Consider the following 7,098-nt stretch of genomic DNA (forward strand, 5'->3'; position numbering starts at 1 on the left):
ACACAGCCTGAAGGTCATTTTAGCCAATATTTTTTATAACTTTGTGCATTAAACAAAGTGTGTGTACATTCACAGAATTCATTTGTTTCATATACACCTTATACACACAGTCTGAAGTTCATTTAATACAACATTTTTAATAACTTGAGTATTAAACAAAGTTTGTGTACACTGAGCCATCAAAACACAAAGGTTTCACTATCTCAGTCTCACTCAAAAAAGTCCGTATTTCGGAATATTCCGTATTTCGGAATATTTGGATATGGGATACTCAACCTGTATTACTTTTTTCTGCTACTGGTTCTTTAACCTATGCAAACAAGCATCTGACTTGCCTTTCCTATTGCTTTGTTACATTGCTCACCTGAAATAGTAATACTTAGATAGCTTTCCTCTTGCCATTATAATGCCCTTAATATTATAGTTAGCCTTTGCATTTTTGAGACGTGTATGATTTTGCATTTTTTGGCATTAAATGTTGCCATGTTCTTGACCATTCCTCTAGTCCAGGGGCGGAACTGCCAGAGACAACGGAGTCAGTTGCCGCCGGGCTCCAGCCCTAAAGGGGCTTCCTCCATTGCCCCCCGGCTGTTACGTGCCCTTCCTACTAAATAGACAAAGGCGCTACCAGCAGGGTCTCGCAGTTTGTACATTCCATGCCGTAATACCCTTCTTTCCACCTTCACAATGAAGCTATTGGTACTTTGCAAAAAAAAAAATTATTAGCATTGCAACTCAGCAGATCAATGCAGTGTGCAGCCACACACTCCATATATCTGCTCAGCCACAAAGCTGATTATTTCTTCACAAAGTACAAGGTGAGCTCCAAATAGAATTCTCTAGCTTAGATTATACCTTTCTATGCAAGGGTAAATAGCTCAATTGTTTGACTGCAATGCCACAGGAAATGGTTTGGATCCAAGACAGTGTGACTGAATAATAAAGAAACCTTAAGATAAGTTCATGAATGTTGTATAAGTATTAGTGAGAGAAGGGGTCAGGAGCATGCTAGGCTGCAAAAAATAAGGTAGGCTGCAAGTGAAAGTAATGATCTCCTATATATTTTCCCAGATCTGTCACTCTGTGTGGCTAACTCTGGGGGAAGTCACAGCAATGGGCGGAGACGGCAACTGCAGGACGATACACCAGTGCCAGCAGCAGACCGTAACAAAGTGACAGATCAGGGAGAATATATAGGATGTAGGGAGGTGGCCATGGTACATGGCTGGCCAAGGGACACTAGCTCATGTACCCCTTTACCACTGAGGCTGGCCACCAATGATGGACCTGTCACCAGTGCACATGCAATAACCTCTTCTGCTGCCCTCTTTGCAACTCAGATTGCCCAGTGCTCCCCTTCGCTAACAGTCCACAAAGTTTCCCCATCTCACGATCTGCCTCCTCACCCCCACTTTCATCTCTACAGCACACGCGCATATCATACAAGATCCCATCATGCGTACGTAGGTCTGAAATGCAAGAGGGAGGTTGGGGGGAGATTGGCATGCGCCAGCAACACCACACAGCTCACTGTGACCACAGTGGAGAGGCGCTGCAACAGGACAATACACCAACCTCGGAGCAAGGAACTGCGTCGGTCAGGAGGAGAACTATTTCAATAGCATAAAAAGGTTAATGCGTCCCACCCTATGGACACCAGACTCATCAAGTCACTGTTGCCAGAGTCTCATACAATGACTCTGAACCTCTAAGCACACTATTTGACTGTCCACACCCTGCTGTGCCTATTACCCATCTCCTCCACCACCCTCAACACTGACCCACACATCATTCACCCACAAAGATACAATAAAGGTAGTTTGGATAAATTAGCTAAATGAAATGGATTTAACCAATTTATCTAAATGACCATTTTTGGATGTTTTCCAGTGTTTGTGAGCAAATGGTCAATTGTCATTTGCTGCCACATATTAGCATAATTTTGTTTCAACTAGAAAAAAAAATTGGACAGATAATCTAAGTGTGGATCCAGTTTTAAGGTCCGTATTCACGGCCTGATTTTGGGGAGAGATGTGTGCTGAGCGAACTGCTCAGCACACATCTCTCCCCCCGCTCAGCACAGCGTGATGTGTGCTGAGCGTACGGGGGGTGGGGGGGGGCGCTCATTTCACCCCCTGTGTAGGGCATTCTGTGTGTATCCAGCTTAACAGGTGTGAGCATCATACAACTACTGACTTGCGAGTAACTATACAGCAGCTCCATACCTTGTGACTTGAAGAAACACCAGTTAACCCCGGGAATGCTGCAGTCAAAGCAACAATTCCTCTTCTTACATTCCGCTGCACTTATTGTGGGGTAGCCGCAATCCCTTCTGCTGTACGGTTCCACATTACATTGTTTCTTGTCACTTCCTGTTGATGCAGTAAGGAAACATCCAGGAATTACAGCAGCTTAGTTTTTTTTTTTTTTTTTACTGGGGCAATTTAGCTAGATCACAGGGCAATTTAGCTCCTTTGGTCCTTTTTTAGGACCAGTTAATCAGACAGTTGAGCAAACTGAAAAACAGCTAACAGGAAATTTCCACTTAAATGGTATTTTCTAATCTTATCTGACCATGACTAAGAATAAAGGATACACAAGATAAACTCTTAGAGCCATGGACCTTATCCATGTTTAAGCTCCATCAAATCTGTAATCAATAGCACTACATGCTCCCACTTTACCACTGTACTATATACTCTACCTGTGTTTTTAAGGTAAAAACACCATTTAACCCCAGTGACACTTGAATTAAAGCAGCAGCCTCTGGAATAGCATTCTTTAGCATTAATCCCAGGAAATCTGCAAACTTCACGCTCTTTGATAGCCATGCTACATTGCTGTTTACTTGGATGGAGCAGAGAGCACAACATCAGGACATAGGAAATATTACAATGCATGATAAGAAAGGTGTGAGCTCTACAGCAAGGCCTCTAACCCTTTGCCAGTGCCAAATACATAGGGCTTAACTCAGATCTGATCACAGCAGCAAATTTATTAGCTAAAACCATGTACACTGCAGGGGTGGGGGGGGGGTGTATAATATGTGCAGAGAGAGTTAGATTTTGGTGCGGTGTGTTCAAACTGAAATCTAAATTGCAGTGTAAAAACAAAACAGCCAGTATTTACCCTGCACACAAACAATATAACCCACCTAAATCTCTCTGCAAATGTTATATCTGCCCCCCCCCCCCCCATCCCTGCAGTGCACATGGTTTTGCCCACTAGCTAACAAATTTGCTGCATCTGGGAATTACAGCAGCTTAATATTTCTTTTTACAGAAGGTTCAGCAAATTAAATTATTTAGTGAAATACTGTAATCATAACAGTTACAGGGATATTGTAGGTAGATTTATTGTCAGTGGATAAATGTAAAAATTAAACCCTTAGGCATAGTTCCAAAATGCTGTCATTGCAATCCAGATTTTAAGGATATCATGCTTGAGCACAGGTGACTTAATTAGAACTTCGGTCAATGTGAATTAACCATTGGACTCAACCATGGTTATCCTTAAAACCCAGGGGTCTATTTAAGATCGATCTTAATCGATGTTGGGCTTACAGGTTGAAAAACACACACACATTTACTAACATTTTAAAATGTATATAAAAAAATCATCTGTTCGTAAATGCAGTGCACATGGTTTTGCCCAACTGCTAACAAAAATCCTGCTGCGATCAACTCAGAATTACCCCCCATGGCCCTCATTCCGAGTTGTTCGCTCGCAAGCTGCTTTTAGCAGCATTGCACACGCTAAGCTGCCGCCTACTGGGAGTGAATCTTAGCATCTTAAAATTGCGAACGAAAGATTTGCAATATTGCGATAAGACATCTCTGTGCAGTTTCTGAGTAGCTCGAGACTTACTCTGCCAGTGCGATCAGTTCAGTGCTTGTCGTTCCTGGTTTGACGTCACAAACACACCCAGCATTCGCCCAGACACTCCTCCGTTTCTCCAGCCACTCCCGCGTTTTTCCCAGAAACGGTAGCATTTTTTCCCACACGCCCATAAAGCGGCCTGTTTCCGCCCAGAAACACCCACTTCCTGTCAATCACATTACGATCACCAGAACGATGAAAAAACCGTGAGTAATATTCCTAACTGCATAGCAAATTTACTTGGCGCAGTCGCAGTGTGAACATTGCGCATGCGCATTAAGCGGAAAATCGCTGCGATGCGAAGAAAATTACAGAGCGAACAACTCGGAATGACCACCTATGTGCACTGCAGGGAAGGCAGATTTAACATGTGCAGAGAGAGTTAGATTTGGGTGTGGTGTGTTCAATCTGCAATCTAATTTGCAGTGTAAAAATAAAGCAGTCAGTATTTACCCTGCACAGAAACAAAATAACTCACCCAAATCTAACTCTTTCTGCACGTTATATCTGCCTCCCCTGCAGTACACATGGTTTTGCCCAACTGCTAACAAAATTCCTGCTGCGATCATCTTGGAATTACCCCCATCGATTGATGTTTTCACACTGCTCGTGTATATAAGACATAGGGCCTAATTCAGTTTGGATCGTAATACGCGTTCCAACCGCAAAAACTATGAAGAGGATGGGGGCATATACGCAGGGTCCATCCTGTGCGTGTGCCTACATTTTCTCCGGGTGCCCCGCAGAAAATGCGAATGCCTCTGCCTGTCAATCAGTAGAGGGCGTACCTTCGCAGGTATATCGCGATCATGAGCCATGTCTCCCATTTTTGTCATTATAGGTGCTCTGTGAGCTGCTGGCCATGCCCCAGCCCCTCTGTCTCCCGTGAATAGACATTGAGGCTTATTCAGACCAGATCGCTTCAATTTATTTTCACCCAGCGGGCAATCTGGTCTGCACTGCACATGCGTATGCGCCACAATGCGTAAGTGCGACGGTCCGGAGATCACAAGAAGATTGACAAGAAGAGGGTGTTTGTGTGGGTGGCAACTGAATGTTTCTAGGGAGTGTCCGGAAAAACACTGGAGGGACCCGGCGTTTTGTGGGAGGATTTGTGACGTCACCTCAATGGCTGAGTAAGTGCTGAGCTGTGCAGCTCTTGTGCACATGTGATCACACACCTGCACAGCAAATTTTCCCTTCCGCTGTAGGCGGCAACTACCTGATTACAGGGATGCAAAAAACACACCCTAGCGATCAGGTCTGAATTACCCACAATGTGCATATTTGCAGAGCAACAAGCTACAGGGAGCCTTCCACCCCCCCCCCCCCATTCCCCATGGGAAGGGGGGGGGGGGGGTTGTTTGGGTTAGCTGGACATTCCCCAAAAAAGTGACTGTCCTGCAAAAATTGGGATAGTTGGGAGGTATGTTCAAATACATTTATTGTTTTGCATGCAGGGTAAATACTGGCTTCTTTGACATTTAGCCACAAATGCTGCACAGCTGAATTACAGTATTACACTGCAATTAACAGTTATGCTAGGACATTCCCCCTCCCAAATCTACCTCTCTCTGCATGTTACATCTGTCCCACAGTGGCGTGCGGTGAGGTCAGTGGCTAGTGAGGCACTACAGCCATAATGTCCGCCGAATCCTGCCGATGACCCTTAGCCAATGCCCGCTACTGCCTCTGAGCCGATACCCGCTGCCACCGCCAATGGCTTACAAACTCGCCCACAATCAACTGACCCAGCCCTCCACCACTAATTTCTATCTCAGTCCGATGCCGCCAATGCCCGCTGCCTGCTTGCTCATTGTTCTCGTTATATATTATAAATTTTTAAAGAAAAAAAAATGAGTGTTTGGGACTGGGAAGGGTGAGGGAGGAGGACATGAATGCAATTTTGTTGTCCAGGGCTTCCATTAACTTAAAGGAGAAGGGTCTGAATGGGTTAAAAAAAAATGCGTGAGGTCCCCCCTCCTTAGTATAACCAGCCTCGGGCTCTTTGAGCCGGTCCTGGTTATTTAAATACTGGGGGAAAAATTGGACAGGGGTTCCCCGTATTTAGACAACTAGCACCGGGCTCTTAGACCGGTCCAGGTTCCAAAAATACGTGGGACAATAGATGTAGGGGTCCCCCATATTTTTAAAACCAGCACCGGGCTCCACTAGCCAGAGAGATAATGCCACAGCCGGGGGATACTTTTATGTAGGTCCCTGCGGCCCTGGCATTACCCCTCCAACTAGTCACCCCTGGCCGGGGTTCCCTGGAGGAGTGGGGACCCCTTAAATCAAGAGGTTCCTCCCCTCGAGGCACCCAAGGGCCAGGGGTGAAGCCCGAGGCTGTCCCCAGCACCCCTGGGTGGTGGGTGCCGGGCTGATAGCCATGTGTGTAAAAAAAGAATATTGTTTTTTCGTTGTGGAACTACAAGGCCCAGCAAGCCTCCCCCGCTTGCTGGTACTTGGAGAACCTCAAGTACCAGCAGGCGGGGAAATAACGGGCTTGCTGGTACCTGTAGTTCTACAACAACAAAAAATACCCAAATAAAAACACAAACACACACAGCGTGACAGTAAAATTATTGAGACAGGCTGTAGCATGTGGGTGCATGTAACCCTATAAAAGTGATGGATTGGGTGACTATTACAATACCCACTGTTGCTGTCTGAAAAATGATGGATTTATAGATTGCTCTGCCGAGACATGTTTTTTTCTAAAATGCACCACAGGTATGGATGGATAGTATACTTGACGACACAGAGGTAGGTAGAGCAGTGGCCTACTGTACCGTACTGCTATATATTATATTATTTATTATTATTATTATCCTTTATTTATATGGCGCCACAAGGGTTCCGCAGTGCCCAATTACAGAGTACATAAACAAATAATCAAACAGGAAAACAGCAACTTACAGTTGACGACAATATAGGACAAGTACAGGGTAAATAAACATAGCTACATCAGCAGATGACACTGGAATAAGTATCAGGTGGCAGAAGACTGCTGGATTTGGTGCAGCTGAAGATTATTAAAGTAAGAAAAGAGTAAGCACATGAGGGAAGAGGGCCCTGCTCGTGAGAGCTTACATTCTAAAAGGGAGGGGTAGACAGACAGGGGTGAGACAGATGGGGTACATAGAGAGCATGGAACAGAGGTTTAGGATGAGATTTGGCTGGGTTTGGTGAAGAAGTGGGTCTTGAGAGCCCGTTTGA

This window comes from Pseudophryne corroboree, unplaced genomic scaffold, assembly GCF_028390025.1.
Source record: "Pseudophryne corroboree isolate aPseCor3 unplaced genomic scaffold, aPseCor3.hap2 scaffold_1306, whole genome shotgun sequence".
Taxonomy (NCBI): Eukaryota; Metazoa; Chordata; class Amphibia; order Anura; family Myobatrachidae; genus Pseudophryne; species Pseudophryne corroboree.